A 20,314-nucleotide genomic window follows, 5' to 3' on the forward strand; every position below is an offset into this window, starting at 1 on the left:
GATCAAAGCTTCGTTAGTCTGATTACTGGCAAGGTAATTCTTCACAAGATCAGGAGTTACCTGCTTGAGCGAGCAGGTGATCTCAGAAGGCTATGGGTTGAAAACTCTGAAAAGTTTCACAGTCTGTAACAGTTTGCATTACTGAAAAACAGCTAGCTTCCACACCGGCTCCGATAGTCTCTCTCCTCTTAATTTCACCAGTTAACTTCCTCCATATCTACAAATGGGATACGTTGTTTAAAACATCCTTGGGGATTTCAGAACTAGGGCCATGTAATATGATTAGATTGTGAGATTTGAATTCTGTTACCTCCCTCTCGAGGTCTGTTTGCAGGACTCCGTCTGATAAGGAAGTCAAACTACTGATAAGGCAGTCAAGCCGATTCGCGTTGTAATAGTTTCCTGCTTTGGACTTATTTCAATCTCGGCTCTTTCCTGCTGCCATTCATCCCCATCGATCTTTCGGGTGTCCGACAGTAAGTGGTATTCAATGAAAATGCATGACTGTGACAGATGTGTGTTTTTTTGAAATCCCTTCCTTTGTAAACTGGCGGCTATTTAACTTTAGAATGTGTAATGCAAATACCTTCCAATTTCAAAAATAATTGCATTATCTGACAATTCACCATGTATCTTTTTTTTTTAAATCGATTTGAGTCTCGGAGTATTCTGCTCGTTCTAATGCACTGTGTGGCTTTTGACCAAAACAGGAGTGCAGTTCAATTCACGCACTTCAGTGTTACATAAATTTGCCAATTAACCTAGATTGCCTACTATACATTCTATTCCTTTTTTTCTAATATTTTCTAAAGGCAAGGGGATAAACCTTTTATGAGTTTTTTTTAAGCCGGGTGATTTTGATCAACATTTTTTCCTGGATATGATTCTGTCATGCTTATTTATATTTTTATTAATTTCTCGTTATGAACTGTGGCGTTTAAAGTCATGTACTATCCTTGGTTCCGGGGTTTGGTTACAAAGCAGACGGATAATATTCTTATTTAGGGGGGAAAAAGGACAGTTCACAAAACCTCTGCCTTCTGGCCAGTTGGAAGTAAATCATTAAAATATACAAATAAATTAATCCCCTTTCCAAAAAAAGAAATAATTGGTGCAGATGTATAATCGGTCCTGGAGGAAGTCTGCAAGCTGAAGGCGAGGTAATCCAATCCACTCAGCCCAAAGGTTACCTGGCAGCCTTGAGCTTGGAGATCAGGTAATGCTATCCATTCACCCAAGCTCTATCTGACAGCTTGTGAGCTGGGAAACTAGTTACTGCTCACACAATGTAGCCTGGTACCGAGCACCCTCCAAGCTGAGAGATCAAGTAATGGGACTCGTCCTTCTGACCATACCTATCAAATTCTGATCCTAGAGACCTGGTAATGTCAAACTATTGCCAGAGATCTGAAGACCAAAACATTGGGATCCATTAAGTCCAACCTCTATCTGTTGTCTGATGGTCATATAATGGAATCCATTCATTGCTTTGTCAAGGGATATTTATCCTGTCCACTCTTCACTTGTGAGTCTGGGGATGAGCAGTTGATGAAATGCTTTCAGCCCAGCTTTGACTGGCTGATCTTTTGGGTGTGAGATGAGGAAGGGTAGGAATATTTCATCGCAGAATCAAAGACCAACTTCCCGTGCTGGAGTTTAACATTTATATCAATGATTACTATCTTTCAGTTACCAAAGGGAGCTGAGAAAAGAATAGCAACCTCAAACATTAAAATAAAATAGGAAATTATACCTGTTTCATTGTGCAAAGAAAGCATGTGAAAAGGGAATATCATTAATCTGAAGTGCATTTAATTGTGCCACCTGCATTGAGTCCAAGGCCAAAGAGCAGTTGAGGCCTAAGATCACATGTATTCATTTTAATGCATGTGCTCCATACTAGCAAAATCCTGGAGGCTTGTATCAACAGCATAGGCGTACTTGGCTGCTACTTAATTTTAAGCTCACTGACTCCTCCTGATTGGTATGCAGCACTAACATGTGTGACAATCCCTGCTGATCGTATGTAACAGATTCTTATTGAGCTTATAGCAAATACATTCTGATTATTATTATTTGTTTTAAAGAACTGTGTTGCTTCTTGACAAAGCCACTGGAGGATATTTGCAAGAGTGGTTTCTGTTAAGTTTGGGATGCAAAATAGCAGATCTTTGAAGGGGGGAGGCAATTGGAATTCCAAATTCTCCAAAGGAAGAGATCTAGAACTGACTCTTCTAATGAAATTGCTTACTGTGGTGAGAAGTTGCTGTCATTGTATTGGACTGGCCACTTCCCCTTTGAGAGTCAGGTAACTGACAAAGGGAGTTGTAGTAGATATCTTCTAGAGTTTGTGCAAGGAGGGAGAATTGAAACTAAAATAATACAAATGCATAATTCTGATTGTTTTTTATTTATTCATGGGATGTGGGCGTCGCTGGCCATCCCTAATTGTACTTGAGAAGGTGGTGGTTAGCCGCCTTCTTGAACAGCTGCAGTAGCAGTTTGGTACAACTGAGTGGCTTGCTAGACCATTCCAGAGTGAATTTAAGAGTCAACCACATTGCTGTGAGTCTGGAGTCACATATAGGCCAGAGCAGGTAAGGATGGCAGATTTCCTTCCCTAAAGAACATTAGTGAACCTGATGGGTTTTTACAACAATTCCGTAGTTTCATGGTCATTATTACTGATACTAGCTTTTTATTCCAGATTGATTTAATTAACGGAATTTAAATTCCCCAGCTGCCTTGGTGGGATTTGAACTCACGTCTCCGGATCGTCACTCCAGGCCTCTGGATTACTAATCCAGTAACATAACCACTATGCTGTAAATCAGTTTAAACTCAAGACATGCCTTGGCCCAGTTTTCACATTTACCTTGCATTTACTTTCTTTAATGGATGTCTATTATAGTAAGAGATTGATTAAGATGATAATGCACCATGTTGATACTCTAGTATTCCATGGTTATGGGGGTTGTGCCTTCTATCTGCCACTCAATAAGTTGTTTATTTCAGTTATGCCGTCATGGGGATGCTCACTGAAGCATTAGTCCTTCCTCATATGGAGGCAAAGACATTGCATGAGCCAGTCAGTATGTCAGTTTTCATGTGCTCTTTCGACGCTCAAGTACAACATAGGCAAAGGTCTGGTTGTTCTTTTAATTATGGAATGGTACATAGCGTGGAAGCTCTACAAATCGCAGGGAAAATATAGCTAGAAAGGGATTGGGATAGTTTAAAGAAAAGCAAAAAAATCTGAGGGCAGCTAGGTTAGGTCATGGATGGCACAATGAATGTGTAAATACCAGTCAATGTAATTCCTTTTTAATACAAGTATATGTGAGATGAAGTGGAGAGAATAAAGGCAGATAGGTCAACAGTAATATAATCATGTTTGTATTGCTTCAGCTTTTATAACAGATTGACATGTAGTTCTGCTTGAGCATTGAAGAAAAAACACTGCTTGCACATGCAGTTGAGTTTATTCCTGATGCTTACCTTGCACACCTTTAGTTGTTTTGATACCTAAACAATACCTGGATTTTTATTTTCTCAATTATAACATTGTTGCGTATTTGTGAAAACAGGAAGTTCCCCTGGACCTGATGGCTTGCATCCTAGGGTCTTAAAAGAAGTGGCTGCAGAGATAGTGGATGCATTGGTTGCAATCTACCAAAATTCCCTGGATTCTGGGGCGGTCCCAGTGGATTGGAAAACCGCAAATGTAATGCCCCTATTTAAAAAAGCAGGCAGACAAAAAGCAGGAAACTATAGACCAGTTAGCCTAACATCTGTCGTTGGGAAAATGCTGGAGTCCATTATTAAGGAAGCAGTAGTGGGATATTTGGAAAAGCATAATTCAATTAAGCAGAGTCAGCATGGTTTTATGAAAGAAATTCATGTTTTACAAATTTTCTGGAGTTCTTTGAGGATATAACGAGCTGGGTGTATATGTGGGAACCAGTGGATGTGGTGTATTTAGATTTCCAGAAGGCATTCGATAAGGTGCCACATAAAAGGTTACAGCACAAGATAAAAGTTCATGGGGTTGGGGGTAAATTATTAGCATGGATAGAGGATTGGCGAACTAACAGAAAACAGAAAGTCCGGATAAATGGGTCATTTTCCGGTTGACAAACAGTAACTAGTGGGGTGCCGCAGTGATTGGTGCTGGGTCCTCAACTATTTACAATCTATATTAATGACTTGGATGAACGGACCAAGTGTAATGTAACCAAGTTTGCTGATGATACAAAGATGGGTGGAAAAGCAAGTTATGAGGAGGGCACAAAAAAACTGCAAAGGGATATAGACAGGCTAAATGAGTGGGCAAAAATTTGGCAGATGGACAATAATGTGGGAAAGTGTGAGGTTATCCACTTTGGCAGAAAAAATAGAAAAGCAAATTATAATTTAAATGAAGAAAAATTGCAAAGTGCTGCAGTACAGAGGGACCTGGGGGTCCTTGTGCATGAAACACAAAATGTTAGTATGCAGGTACAGCAAGTCATCAGGAAGGCAAATGGAATGTTACATAACAACATAAGAAATAGGAGCAGGAGTAGGCCATACGGCCCCTCGAGCCTGCTCCGCCATTTTATACGATCTTGGCTGTTCCAATCATGGACTCAGGTCCACTTCCCTGCCCGCTCCCCATAACCCCTTATTCCCTTATCGGTTAAGAAACAGCTTATCTCTGTTTTAAATTTATTCAATGTTCCAGCTTCCACAGCTCTCTGAGGCAGCGAATTCCACAGATTTACAACCCTCTGAGAAAATACATTTCTCCTCGTCTCAGTTTTAAATGAGCTGCCCCTTATTCTAAGATTATGCTCCCTAGTTCTAGTCTCCCCCATCAGTGGAAACATTTTCTCTGCATCCACCTTGTCAAGACCCCTCATAATCTTATACGTTTCGATAAGATCACTTCTCAATCTTCTGAATTCCAATGAGTAGAAGCCCAAACTACTCAACCTTTCCTCATAGGTCAACCCCCTCATCCCTGGAATCAACCTAGTGAACCTTCTCTGAACTGCCTCCAAACAAGTATATCCTTTCATAAAAATGGAAACCAAAACTGCACGCACTATTCCAGGTGTGGCCTCACCAATACCTTGTATAACTGTAGCAAGACTTCCCTGCTTTTATACTCGATCCCCTTTGCAATAAAGGCCAAGATACCATTGGCCTTCCTGATTACTTATTGTACCTGCATACTAACTTTTTTGTGTTTAATGCACAAGTATCCCCAGGTCCCGCTGTACTGCAGCACTTTGCAATCTTTCTCCATTTAAATAATAACTTGCTTTGCTTTTTAATTTTTTTTCTGCCAAAGTGCATGACCTCACACTTTCCAACATTATACTCCATCTGCCAAATTTTTGCCCACTCACTTAGCCTGTCTATGTCCTTTTGCAGATTTTCTGTTTTCTCCTCACACATTGCTTTTCCTCCCATCTTTGTATCGTCAGCAAACTTGGCTACGTTACACTCGGTACCTTCTTCCAAGTTGTTAATATAGATTGTAAATAGTTGGGGTCCCAGCACTGATCCCTGCGGCACCCCACTAGTTACTGATTGCCAACCCGAGAATGAACCATTTATCCAGACTCTCTGTTTTCTGTTCGTTCGCCAATCCTCTATCCATGCTAATATATTACCCCCAACCCCGTGAACGTTTATCTTGTGCTTTATGTGGCACCTTGTCACATTCCTTCTGGCCTTTATTGTTGGCCTTTATTGCAAGGGGGATAGAGTATAAAAGCAGAGAAGTCTTGCTACAACTGTACAGGGTATTGGTGAGGCCACACCTAGAGTGCTGCGTACAGTTTTGGTCTCCGTATTTAAGGAAGGATATACTTGCATTGGAGGTTGTTCAGAGAAGTTTCACGAGGTTGATTCCAGTGATAAGGGAGTTGACTTATGAAGATAGTTTGAGTAGATTGGGCCTATACTCATTGGAGTTCAGAATAATGAGAGGTGATCTTATTGATACATCGACAAGGTGGATGCAGAGAGGATATTTCCACTCATAAGGGAAACTAAAACTAGGGGACATAGTCTCAAAATAAGGGGCTGCCCATTTAAAACTAAGATGAGGAATTTCTTCTCTCAGAGGATTGTAAATCTTTGGAATTCTCTGCCCCGGAGAGCTGTGGAGGCTGGGTCATTGAATATATTTAAGGCGGAGATAGGCAGATTTTTGAGCGATAAGGGAGTCAAGGGTTATGGGGAGTGGGCAGGGAAGTGGAGCTGAGTCCATGATCAGATCAGCCATGATCTTATTGAATGGCGGAGCAGGCTCGAGGGGCCAAATGGCCTGCTCCTGCTCCTGTTTCTTATTTTCTTATGTTCTTATTTCTTATGTTTTATAACATTATCAACTAAGGTGCAAATTGGAAGTCACAAGATGAAGCCTGTACAGTTATAACTTGCAGTGTAATTTTGGATGTACTTTAGAAGTAAAGATAAGTTTTACAATTGTACAGTCACCGGACAGTGTAACATACTTCTTTAAGAAGTACATACATTGGCCTGTAAACCTCTTGTGTATCCGTCCCTGCCTTTCTACCGTGCCTATAGCTGTCTAGTCTCCATGTTCTGCAATTTCCTCCCTAAAACGTTCCACCTCTCCACATCCAATTCCTCTTTTAAGACTGCCCTTGAGATCCATCTCCTTGATCAAGCTTTTGATCATCCCTCCTTATATCTCCCTCTTTGGCTAGGCATCCATTTTTGTCAGATTACACCTCTGTGAAGTGCCTTGGGATGCTTTTCTACATTAAAGTCACTATATAAATGCAAGTTATTGTTGTTAGCAAACAAACCTATCTCACAATTCTGGTATTTATTATTACACTGTACTGTGTTTTAGTACTAAAGATAAGTTAGCTTGCTCCATGTTATTCTTTTTGATTGATGTATGTGTGTGAAAAGGGTTACTCCATAACTCTTCAATGGAGGCTGTCCAATTTGTACCATTTTTACCATTGTAAATGACCATGAGGGATGTGCCTGCTGAACCTGTCCTGCCTATTTCTGAGAGCAGTCTCACTGACATGACCTCATTTGAAACAATTTTACAGGGAGCTGCTTGTAGATTTGTATACTCTTCCTATCTGCTCCAAGCTGGTGCTAGTTTGTAACTAATATATAACTGATTCTTTCTATTCTAGATTTATTTCATTTCTATAACCTTCAGTCTACCAGTACTCTATCAACAACTGCCTGAACAATCCTTTCATGTTCTCGCCCCTCCTTACCCCAGCTCTAAAACCCTCCGAGAACCATGTGTTCCTCCAACTCTAGTCTCTCGTGCATCCCCCACTCCCGTTGTCTCACCATTGAAGGCCGTACCTTTAGGTGTTAAGCTCTGGAATTCCTTCCTTAAACCTCTCTGTCTCTCCTCCTTATAGACTCTCCTTAAAACCCACCTCTTTGACGAAGCTTTTAGTCACCCCCTCCTACTATCTCTTTCTTTGGCTTGGTGTTGATTTTTGTCTTATTCTGCTTCTGTGAATCACCTTGGGACATTTGTTCTATTTTAAAGGCACTACATAAATGCAAGAAAAAGAGAAAATACTGGAAATACTCATCAGGTCAAGCAGCATCTGTGGAGCGAGAAACAGAGTTAACCTTTCAGGCCGATGACCTTTCATTCGAACTGGAAAAAGCTAGAGATACCACGACGCACACGACTTTTTGCCCAGGCGCAGCACCACTAATGATTCCCGCTAAATTTGGCGGGAGTTTAGCTCCAGCGATAACCGGTAGAGCCTCGTCATCACCGTGGGCAGCGACCTGTTTTCGCCCCGGAGCAAAAATTCGGTATTGTGCCCTGAAGCAGCGCAGGGCGATGCCAGTGATAGCTTCAGGGGGTGTGTACATGGCGGCCGGCCTCTTGCGGGGCACTAGTTAAAGGGGAGGGGACATGCACGTGAATAAACAATCGGCCGACTTACTTGTCGCGGACTGTTGCCTCCTTGAACACAGGGTCCGTGCAGCGATCTGGCAGCCAGGCGCCCTGCTTGAGTGCTGGGCTGATGGCAAGGCACCCCGCTCTCTGGTCGTCCAGGTCGGGCCCCGCAGAGTCTGCAGCTTGGCCCTCCCCATGTGGCAGCGCTATGCGGCCCAGTGCGTAGCGCTGCACCCTGCTTATTTTGCTCCTGCCCCGTTAGCGCCCCAGAGAGGAAGTGGAGTGTGCTTTCTTGTGCTCCACTTCCTCTCGGGGGCGGCAACCCCATTTTCGCGAGCAGGGCGGGACTTCTGCACCAGCGCCGGAAGTCCCGCCTCGTGGATGTTACTGCTCCCAAATGGGGCGCTTCGCAATTTCCTGGTCATTAGGTATTAAGCAAGTACAGAGGCAGGGAAGAGGATGATGGTGCAAGGCCAGAGGTGCATCCAGAAGAGCAGAATGATTACCATCAATGCTGTCTGAAAAAAATGGGAGCATTGGTTATGATCTAAAATTGTTGAACTCAATGTTGAGTCTGGAAGGCTGTAAAGTGCCAAATCGGAAACTGTGGTGCTGCTCCTCGAGCATCATTAGAACAGTGCAGGAGGCCGAGGACAGAGAGGTCAGAGTAGGAGTGGAGAGGAGAATTAAAGTGACAGGCGACCGGAAGCTCTGAGTCACGCTTGTGGGCTGAACAGTTGTGTCTCGCAAAGCAATCACCCAATCTGTGTTTGGTCTCCGCAATGTAGAGGAGACTACATCGTGAGCAGCAAATATAGTGTACTAAATTGAAAGAAGAGAGTACAAATGAGGGCAGGATTGGTATTTTTGCTTCCTACTGAAAGTTTCATAAAATAGGGGTAAAATTGCATCACGTTTGTCGTTATTTTACATGATGATAAATATCCTTTCAAGGAATATTTAAGCGTCAAATGAAGGACAATCCATTTTCCACCAATTTTAGAGCAGGCTGGGATTTTGCCTTTGGCTTTAAGGCTAGGCCAGGGTGATCAGTTTCCTTTGTGCTTAGTTGCATTTCATAGAGTCTGTGGGCCATATATAAATAAAGAAATAAACTGTGCGTATGTATGTGTAATATATAAAATGTTTGTATTACGTGTGTAAAGCTTTGCTGACACTAATAAGAATGGAAACCCTGGAACAGCAAGCAACATAAAGCCCTTCAAATGTGCTGCTCACCTTTTTGCCAGCTGCATGCTCACCACTCTCTTTTGCTGGCTGGATTATATTTCTTCTCTGCTCATCGCTGGCTCGCTGATAATATTTCTTTCGCTTTTGTCATTTTTTTAAACACCGTCAGCCCAGAGACTTGAGAAATTCTTTCTCCACTTATTTATGGGAAAAACCATTTCTTCATTGATGCAGCAACTAAATTTAGGATCTTTTACCAATCTGCTAGGCGACTTCATTCAAAAATGTAAACTTCAAAAAGGTAAAGCTAACCGTAGAAGATCTACATCTTAAGCGTGCAAATAGAAAATGTGTGACCAGGGATCAGATGTCTGCATTGGCCCATGGGCCATAATTTAGATCTCATAAGTTCTTATTACATTTTCTGGTGTGGTCATGTTTTGCAATGTTAGGCTTTAGCAAATGTTTCCACGTATACAGCATGTTTTTACAGGCTGTCAAAAGGATGATTATGAAGTCTTAAATCTGATGGTATGGGCCTCTCTTCGCTGGAACCCCCAGGATGCCTTCAGGTTGTCTTTTAAAAATGTGCATTCTTTGTATTTTTTTCATAAATGGAAAGATATTGTTTCCGATGAGAATTACATTTGGGCAAATCTAAAGGAGATGTATGCCTCTGCTTGTTTCTCCAGATGGTGTTTGTGTTCGCTTTCAAATTTGATAAAGCAGCTTGGGGAGCTTTCTCCAGGGGCTGCTAATCTCACTGGTATAGGTGTTTGGTTTTATAGTGGCTGCATTGTGTGCTTGGTGTGGAACTAATAGTTCCGAGTATTTCATGTTTTGTATTGTATTGGAGACATCTGTCAATCTTAATTAAATTGTGGATATTTTGGGTTCAATTTTAAGCAAAGCTTTTTTTTGGCGTACTTGAAGAGTTACGTCCATTTTTTGGGGGGGCCCCAAGTACGCCAAAAAATGTTTTTCTAAGTTTCCCCGTTTGATTTCTTTATTTTGGCGCAGCCTAACCTGTCCTTTAGTTTTGGGGGTACAGCCTTGATCTGCACCAAAAAGATCGGGTTGCCATGGTAACCAGCGACACAATTCGGGCTGAGGCTGCAAAGGGAAACATACAGCCAGCTCGCAACACATTAAAATACATTGCAGTAACTTAAAAACACATTAAAATACATTGCAGTAACTTACCTCCAATTATTAAAGTGCCCCCCTCCCTCATGATGCTGGTGCCAATCCCCGCCCCTATCCCAGGCCGAAGGGCCTCCTGGTCCACTTCCTCGTCCGCCCCTAGCCGTGGCCGAGTGGCTTGCCGGTCTGCTTCCCTGCCCTTAGCCCTGGCTGAATGGCCTGCCGGTTCCCTCCCCTGCCCCTAGCCCCGAATGGCTTGCTGGTCCGCTCCCCCGCCCCTATCGCGGACTGAATGGCCTCCTCCCTCCCGATCCCCGCATATAACTATACCCGAAAGGCTTCCCCCTCCCTCCCCCTCTTACCTTTCCTGCTGCTGCTGCCCAGGCATCTGCTGCACTTACCTGCGCCGATTTCCTTAACTCTCCAGAAGGTTTTTCTGCAAAGGCCACATACGCTGGCCTAAGAAGAACTGGAATAACTCTCAGCTGGCCAAACTTGCCTAAATGTCCAGAATTGGCGTGGGTAGTAGGTTACGCCCCTTTGGCTGAAAAAAAATACCTAAAAAAATCGTAACTAACTGAGTGCAAATTGATTGGGGAAACCGTGTTTTTTTTAACTTAAGCCAAAAAAAGCAGCCTGCTCAAAAAAAACAGCACAAATCACTGGGTAAAATTGAGCTATATTGGGATTCCACAACAGTGTTAACTTAAGTGCAATGGGAAATCTTAAAGTGAATTCTTTAGGCTAAACTGCTCAGTTATGCAGTCTGTGAAACTGGGACAGGCATCCAACCAGGTGCAGCCAGTTATGAAATTGTTAACTTTGTGTCACCATTTTTTAAAACTGTGACAGATTTGTGCTGCATCAACCACTGTATCTGCAACAAAGCAATCTTCATGACCACTTTAAAAATCTTTATCAATGCATGGTTCAAAAATTAATTTGCAACATGAAATTCAATAATAATCACATAACCAATTGTATATTTTTGTTAACCTGATGCAATGCAAGAAAGTATACCAGATGACATAGTTTGTTTAAGTGACCCATTATAGGTTTGCAGTCCCCATTAGCAGCTTGCAGATGTGTGGTTACAGTTCAGTCACACATCAGCAACATGCTAAAAAGAGGCAGAGAATGTCACAAATGGGACATGTAACATTTCTGAAACTGTTTATTGATCACTGAGTTGGGTGAGCTGAAATTGGGACTGCCTCATTCAAACAGATAACCTTGTGTAAGTATCACTTGAATAATTTTGACAAGATTAATGAGGTCTCTTAATCTTAAACACAAATTGCTTGCAGTTCTTCACTGGATTTGGTTTTGTATCCATAGATCTACTGCCACCTAGAGTGACTTATCTTGATTTACTATCCATTCAAGCTCATTGCCACATTGTTATGACCGTACATGATAATATAGTCAAAACACAAGCTGGCAGCCAAATTAGATGGATGTGGATTATGTAAAGCATTATCTCTATCTTTCTTTTGGGCTATCCTTTAAAACTGAACAGCCTGATGATCTTTGTAAAACAATCTGATTAACAAACACAAGCAAAATCATTTTGCTTTAAACTAGTGATAAATGTTTACGTACAATGCTACGATGCTTCTCCATTTTACAGTGGCATGTGTTGTGCGTGGATGCCATGTAGAGTGGAATGTTTTGACCTGAACAACCTACTGATCTAGGCATTGACCATCCAAAGTTAGAAATTGGAAGCAATCAGTCTTTTTTCTGATTATTTTTTCCAGTAACCAAAAAGCTACTTCCAGTACTTGACCATACAAAGGAGTGCCGGGATATTTTAACTGGGCAGTCTAATAGCTTATTGGTCAAGTGAAAGACCGAATGGGATAGAGTGAAGAAAATATTAAGGTTAGTGTTTGGGTTTAATTTTTTCAAAAACACGGCTAAGAACTTAGAAATGCATTAAACTGACTGTTTCATGTTCCAAGATACCACCGAGAATTATTTTCAAAAGTCTCATTGCTCCCACCAGCTTGGTGTGGATTTTTTAACAGCCCAATATTAAACATTTGTCAGTAATCTCCTTCATCCTTTGTTGTATTTCAGATCTGCACATTCTGTGCTGTGTAGAATGATCATCACTCTTACACTGTGCATCAAAATTATTGAATTGTGTTTTTTTTTAACCAAATTAAAATTTATTTTAATATTTATTTCAATTGAAAACAGGACTGCTTCCTGTTTCGGGGCAAATTGGAGAAGAAAGTACTTCAGTTAAAGAAAAATGCCCTTTAAAGGCACCAGTTGAGGTTAAACTGGTTGGTCAACCTTAGTGAGAAAGAATGGAACATGAAAAGGCCACTACTCAATGGGCCATGTATAATCTGCGTTGTCATAGATTTGTTTTGACACAATCTCTCAGTGGAAGTAAATAATCAGAGGTAAAACTGGAAGACACATTCTAATCCTGACCAAAGATACAAAGTGCAAAAGATTTATGAACCGAAGAAGACAGGAGCCATAATGCTCTGTAGAGTATTAGGCCAATAATTGTGCTATATTTATTCACATAAACCTAAATCGTTTTTTCTCTTACTTCCGAGCAATAGTAATGAACTGGTAGTATTACCGAGTTTTAATGGGAATTATTATTACAACTCTGTTCCATGGCCTCTATCACCCTGCACAGTACACTCAGAGCTGGGAGGATCTGCAAACGGAGTGGGGACGAGACTTAGGTGAGAGTGGGAATTCGGTGCAGAGGGGGAATAAGGTGCTAAGAACTTTAAAGCAATAGGCAACAGTAAATAAGTAAATATATAAATAATCAGACTAATTAATTAGACCAAAGCGGTTAACATTAAAATGAACTATGTAGGTATACCAACATTAAAGTGATCCGAATTGCATTCATTAAACATAAAAACATAGAAACATAGAAATTTACAGCGCAGAAAGAGGCCATTCTGGCCCATCTTGTCTGCACCGGCTGACAAAGAGCCACACGGCCCTTGGTCAGCAGCCCTAAAGTTTACATATAAACCTATGTATACATTTGGTATACATAAATAATTGAATAATAAATAGGAGTAAGGGGTACTAAATTAAAAATGTATATATAACTTGATAGGTCTTTAAATAAAATTATGGGATGCTGAGATCTGTTGCCTGCAATCCCTGTGCTATGTGGGAATTCCAGGATGCTCCATGTGTCCTGAATAACCGTGTGTGCAGGAAGCACCTCCAGTTGCTCAAACTCAGGGGGCCCGAACTTGGTGGCTTTACCACCCACTGCCGCTGGCTGCCGTTGAGTTTTTTGGGCAGTCTCCCCACGGTGACAGATTCCTCCAGGTCTGCCGCCGGCGGGAGGGGAGTACCGCTGGGAACCGCCGGCTGACGGCCGCTGGTGAGCAAGTTGCGTAAGTGACCTCCCGCCCGCCATATTGGTGCGGCTGGGAGTCGGTGGCAGCAGGGGGAAGGACTGCTGGGTGAAGGCAGGTCTAACCCCAATGGTAAGTAAGAAGACCTGCAAAAAAAGGTTAGTGAACTTCTTTTAATTTTTTTTCTTTCAGCGATTTATGAATATGGGGTCCCCTGAAAGTATTCCCATGTTTTAAAAAAAATTTTGTGAAAAATTTTATTTTTAAGTGTTCCCCTTCCCTGGGCCCGACTCAATCCTTGGCGGCACTTTGGCGAGGATCACATTTGCCTCCGAGATTGGGAGCTCCTGTCCGCTGCTGCCCAGATTCACGTCGTAAGTTGTTTTTTTGCCACCGGACAGTACCGGCATGTCCTTTATAGGAATCTCCCTGGAAAAGTACCACCAGGTCTCTCGGCGGTCCTCGGCGGTCTTTTAGGCGGAACTTGGCTTCCATCAAGTTCGGGCCCAGGGTTTCTCAGCTTGAGGAGCAGCTGGACTCCTGGCAGGGCATACAAGAGGCTGAGAATTTCCTAAAGTGCACGTTCCAGGAGGTGGTCACTCCGCAGCTAAAGAGAGTTCAGGAGGATAGTCAGTGGGTGGCCATCCGGCAGGGTAGGAAGAGGCAGACAGTGTATGAATCCTCTGGGAGGGTGGCACTCTCAAATTGGATTTCAGTGCTGAATACCGGTGAGGGTGATGACACCTCAAGGGGTTGCAGTCTAGAGCACATCCGTGGCACTGTGGGCAATTGACTGCACAGGGGGCACAGCAAAGTATACAAATTCAGTGGTCATAGGGGATTCGATAGTCAGGGGAATAGACAGGCGTTTCTGCAACTGTGAACATGATGAATGGTGCCAGGGTAAAGGACATCACTGAGAGGGCGCAGAACATTTTGAGGGGGGAAGGAGAACAGCCAGAAGTCAGGCAGGAAAAAGGTTGAGGTCCTGCAGTCAGAGTTTCAGGAGTTCGGGAGGAAATTAAAGTGCAGGACCTAAAATATAGTAATCTCTGGATTACTCCCAGTGACACACACTAAAGAGTATAGGAATAGTAGGATAAGACAGGTTACTGTGTGGCTGGAGAAATGGTACAGAAGGTAGGACCGCATATTCCTGGGACATTGGGACCAGTTCTGGGGCAGGAGGGATGGGTTGCACCACAACGGAGCTGGGACCAATGTACTCGCTACTGTGCGGGAGGGTTTAAACTAATTTGGCAGAGGGATGAGCACCAGGATGAAACATTAGAGAAGAGAAACAAGGTGCACAGAGGATTGGGAGAGACAAATAGCAGTAGTGTAAAGAATAGTTCAGACTATAGGTGGGATCAGACAGGGGGCAAATGCAAGGCAGTCTAAGATGGGTTTGGAGTGCATGTGCCTAAATGCACATAGCATGATAAATAAGGTCAGTGAGCTGTAGACACACGTCGCCTCATGGGACTATGATAACAGAGCCTGGCTCAAAGAAGGGGAAAATTGGGAAGTTTAATATTTCTGGCTACAAGATATTCAGGAAAGATAGGGAAGGAAAAAAAAGGATGGGGTTGGCAGTATTGACCAAAGAAACTATTATAGCACTGGAGAGGGATGATGTCATCATCATCATCATAGGCAGTCCCTCGAAGTGAGGATGACTTGCTTTCACACCAAAAAAGGATGAGTTCACAGGTCTTTCAATGAAGGACCTAATAGTCCAGATCCCGAACTACATGTTGAAGGGTGGAAGATGCTTGTGCATGGATTTTTTTTAACGTGTGGTGGCCGTTGCACACCAGCCACCACACGGGCTTGACAGAGGTAGGTCTTGGTCCAGTGGCAAGGATTACCCAAGACTAACTGGAAACCAGCTCTGCTGCACAGACCAAGCACGCACACATATCGCAGTGTGGGCTGGCCCGTGCTGCCACTGGGCCCTCGCCTCTCCTGGGCCCCAGATTCACGCCTCTCCTGGTCCCCGGTCACTTCCCTCTATAATCTCTTGCTGCTCCTTTGCCCCTCCTGCTGTGCCTGCCCGCACTGCAATCAGCGACCTGACTTCAGAGCCTTCACCCTCCTGCAGCAGCACGTGCTGCTCCCTGCAGTGGTATACCGCCACGGTTTTAATGGTGAATATAATTTCTCTCCACAGTGTGCACGTAAAGGGCCACGCTGGAATAGTTTGGCCTGCAGCTAGAGTAAGTTGCATTTTATGTTCTACTGGTTATATTTTATATTTTATATTTTATATTTTATATTTTATATTTTAATGATGCATGCAAATTTTTATTGGAACAATGAATCTCTTGCATTGCAAGTAATTCTTTAATTTTCTAGTTAAACCATGTTAACAGTAAATTGCAAATAATAATTTAAAAAATAAATTCTTTTTTAGAGCAATGAGTGACCTGCATTTAATTCAGCCTGGACATTCGATTGTATCAAATAACAACCCTTGACCTAAATTGTTTGTCATTCGTAAATGTGCTACTTGAAGCAGCAGCATGTAACATTTTAAACTATGTAAACTGTTGATACGTCAAGATACTACCGAGTCCAGTAGCTTATGCCATACCATGCCATGCTCTTTTGTCGTTTGCAGAAGAAGATGTCTATCAATAAAGCGGAACAAAGGCGGAGTGAATCTATTTGATCAGAATTAAGGAATACTGGAGGAGCTATTGCACTATTGGGTGCATATTATAGACCACCAAATAGTGGGAAGGAAATAGAGGGGCAAATTTGCAGAAAAATTACAGAAATATGCAAGGACTACAGAGTGATAATGGGGAACTTCCATTATCCTAATATAGACTGTGATAGTAACAGTGTAAAGGGCAAAGATGGGGAGGAATTCCTGAAATGTGTACAAGAGAACTTTTTTGATCCGTGTGTTACCAGCCCAACAAGGAAGGAAGCAGTGGTATATAGGGCATCATTTCAAATTTTTGAAGGTGGCAGGACAAGGCTGTTAAAAATCATATAGAATCCTTGACTTTATTAATAGAGGAATGGAGTCCGAAAGCCAGAAAGTTATGCTAAACCTTTATAAAACACTGATTAGGCCTCGGCTGGAGTATTGTGGACAATTCTGAGCATCACACTATAGGAAGGATGTCGAGGCTCAAGGTGCAGAAGAGATTTACTGGAATGATACCAGGGATGAGGGACTTCATTTATGTGGAGTGATTGGAGACGCTGGGGTTGTTCACATTAGAACAGAGAAGGTCAAAAGGAGATTTGATAAGGGTATTCAAGATCAAGAATGGGTTTGATGGAGTAAATAAGGAGAAACTGTTTCTAGTAGCATAAGGGTCGATAACCAGAGGACACAGATTTAAGGAGATTGGCTAAAATCCAGAGGTGACATGAGGAAACATTTTCTTTACACAGCGAGTTGTTATGATCTGGAATGCTTATCAATGCTGTATCTTTATATAATTATATGATTCTCAAGATCCGAATCATACACCCTATCCCTTTTTCTAATGAGAACTAATTCAATTCTATCATCATAATCTTAAGTCCGCGACTCACCCCTCTTGCCCTTTGAATCTTTGCAACACATGAATGAAATTGGTAAATAAGGTGAGCAGAAGTACATACAATATTCCAAATCAGCCTTTATCAATAAATGATATTATAATAAATTGGTCAGACTTGGAATCTATTGCCATAAAGATACATCTTGTGCCTTAGTTAATCTTTGTCACAAGGCTTATATTGATACTCGGTGAATGATTACAAACCATATGCAAACCTTTTTCTCTTCCAAACCTTTTTTAAGGAACACCTATCATACATACATTATATTTCCTGTACCAATGAACATTACCTTACATTTTTACTCATTAACATTGATCACCAATTCTTCAATCTGCCCTCTGCTGTTCATTTGATCTTTTCTTGCTTGATGTCGTAAGCAAATTTGTTGATATTACTGGAGCTGCCAAAGATCAGATATGTTTTGGATTCATCAAATCGTTCATCTTAAAATGGAAAAGCAAATGGCAAATTTGACAAGATTATGCTGTCATAGAATCGTAGAATCTTAGAATGGTTACAGCATGGAAGAAGGCCGACTCTCAGCCAATCCCGCTCCCCTGCCCTTCCCCCGTAGCCTTGCACTTTATTTTCCTTCAGATACTTATCCAACTCCCTTTTGAAAGATAAAATTAAGTCTGCCTCCACCACCCTTTCCAGCAGTGCATTCTAGATCTTAACCACTCCTTGAGTAAAAATGTTTTTTCTTACATCACTTGCCATTAAGATGTCATTAGATAACTAAAAGATTTCTATTTGTATCTTGTGAAATAATGGTAATTCTGAATCATATATAACTATGATATGAACTAATTTATATATGTAAGTGGTGTTATGTGTTAGAAGCGTATTGTGCATCTGTAAATGGAAACAGATAAACTAGCAGTTAATGTATTGAAATCCATACTAGAACCTGTTAATTTGCATATAATATCCAACACGCAGAATAATAGAAATAATAATAATCCATTGACCTGTTTGTGGGCTTCTTTTTGAGGAATTAACTTGGTAGCGAGAAAAGAATCACAATCTTATGTCAGGTTTTCAAATATAAATATTATATAATGAATATTAATGATACAACTTTCAACTTTCTTGTCGGGTTAGTGCTCTGAATTAGTTGTTTTAAAATCAGGATTAGAGATTCACAATCTAACAATGGTGCTCCTCCACTTGCATCATTTCAGAGTGTTAGTTTAATATTGGTTAGTCCCCCTTTTATACACAAAATCAAGATACCATATAATGGGCTCAATTTTCCGCAAAGCTGTTTTTTGGTGTACTTGAAGAGTTATGCCCATTTTTTGGGGGCCAAAGTATGTCCCCAAAAAATCATCCAAGTTTCCCCGTTTGAATTCTTCATTTTGGTGCCATCTGGTCTGTAGTTTAGTTTTGGGGGTGGAGCCTTGATCTGCACCAAACAGCTTGGGTTGCCACGGTAACCAGGGACACAATGCGGGCTGAGGCTGGAAAGTGAAACATATAGTCAGCTCACAGCAACCTGCACAAGCACATTACACATTGCAGCAACTTACCTCCATTAAATTATTAAAGTCCCTCCCCCCCCCCCTTCCCAATGTCAGTTCCGGTCCCCGCTCCTATCCCAGGCCGAATGGCTTCCCGGTCCTGGTTCCTGCACCTATCCCCGGCCGAATGGCTTCCCGGTCCCCTCTCCTATCTCTGGTCGAATGACCTCCCCCCTCCAGGTTCCCATTCCTATCCCTGGTCGAATGGCCTCCCCCCTCCCGGTTCCCGCTCCTATCCCTGGCCGAATGGCCTCCTGGTCCCGGAGCCCGCACCCATTCCAGACCGAACGGCCTCCTCTCTCCCTGTCCCTGAAAGGCTTCCCCCTCCCTCTCCCACTCTCTCTTACCTCTCCTGCTGCTGCTGTCCAGGCATCTGCTGCACTGATTTACTTAACTCACCAGAAGGTTTTTCTACAGCGGCTACATACGCTGGCCTAAGACGAATTGGAGTAAATCGGAGCTGGCCAAACTTGCTTAAATGGACAGAATTGGCGTGGGTGGGAGGTTACGCCCCCATAACAAAAAAAAACAAATCTAAAAAAATCGTAACTAACTGATTTACGCGGGTGCACATTGATTGGGAAACTTGTATTTTTTTAAACTTGGGCCAAAAAAAGCGGCGCGCGCCAAAAAAACGGCGCAAATCACTGGGGAAAATTGAGCCCAATAGTTCTAAAAAATTGTGGTCATTGTACAGAGTTATTACTTACTGTCAGCTGTGGCTCAGTGCGTAGCTCTCTCGTCCCTGCGTCAGCAGGTTGTGGGTTCAAGTCCCACTCCAGGGATTTGAGCACAAAAATTCTAGGCTGACACTCCAGTCTTTTGGATGAGACATTAAACTCTCTCAAGTGAGTGTAAAAAATCCCATGGCACCATTTCGAAGAAGAGCAGCGGTGTTATCCCAGGTGTCCTGGCCACTATTTGCCCCTCAATCAACATAACAAAAAATACAAAAAACCACAGATTATCTGGTCATTATCACATTGCTGTTTGTGGGAGCTTGTTTGTGCACAAATTGGCTGCCGCGTTTCCCACATTACATTCCAAAATACTTAATTGGCCCCAAAGTGCTTAGAGTCGTCCGGTGGTCGTGAAATGTGCTATATGAATCCAAGTCTTACTTTTTTTCTTTCTTTATGGGAAAAATAGTTTTTTGTCTGTGCTGTATCTTGAAGTTATATTTTTTATTGCTACAATCAGCTTTGGAGGGGTTAACAGGACCCCTATAAGGCATTTCTCAAAGGAAAGCATATCAATTCAATTCTGAACGTGTTGAGTATGATGTTCTTTCTATGTATGACTAAGGACAATAGTACGTTTCAGGTATCAAGGAAGAAGAAAGAACTTGTTTTTAGCTCATGTCTTTTAGGGCCTCAGGGATCCCAACATTCTCCATAGCCACCACATTACTTGAGATAATTGACCAATTAATCTGTTTTTGGTGGTGCTGGCTGAGGGAAAAGTGTTGATTAGGACATGACGAGAACTCCTTTGCTCTTTGAATAGTACCTTGGGATCTTTTATATCCACTTGAATAGACAGATGACAACTTGATTCGATGTCCCATCGGAAAGAAATAATCTCTGATCATGCAGCACTTCCTCAGTACTGTATTCATC

This window comes from Pristiophorus japonicus, chromosome 4 (genome assembly GCF_044704955.1).
Source record: "Pristiophorus japonicus isolate sPriJap1 chromosome 4, sPriJap1.hap1, whole genome shotgun sequence".
In the NCBI taxonomy this organism is placed as follows: domain Eukaryota; kingdom Metazoa; phylum Chordata; class Chondrichthyes; family Pristiophoridae; genus Pristiophorus; species Pristiophorus japonicus.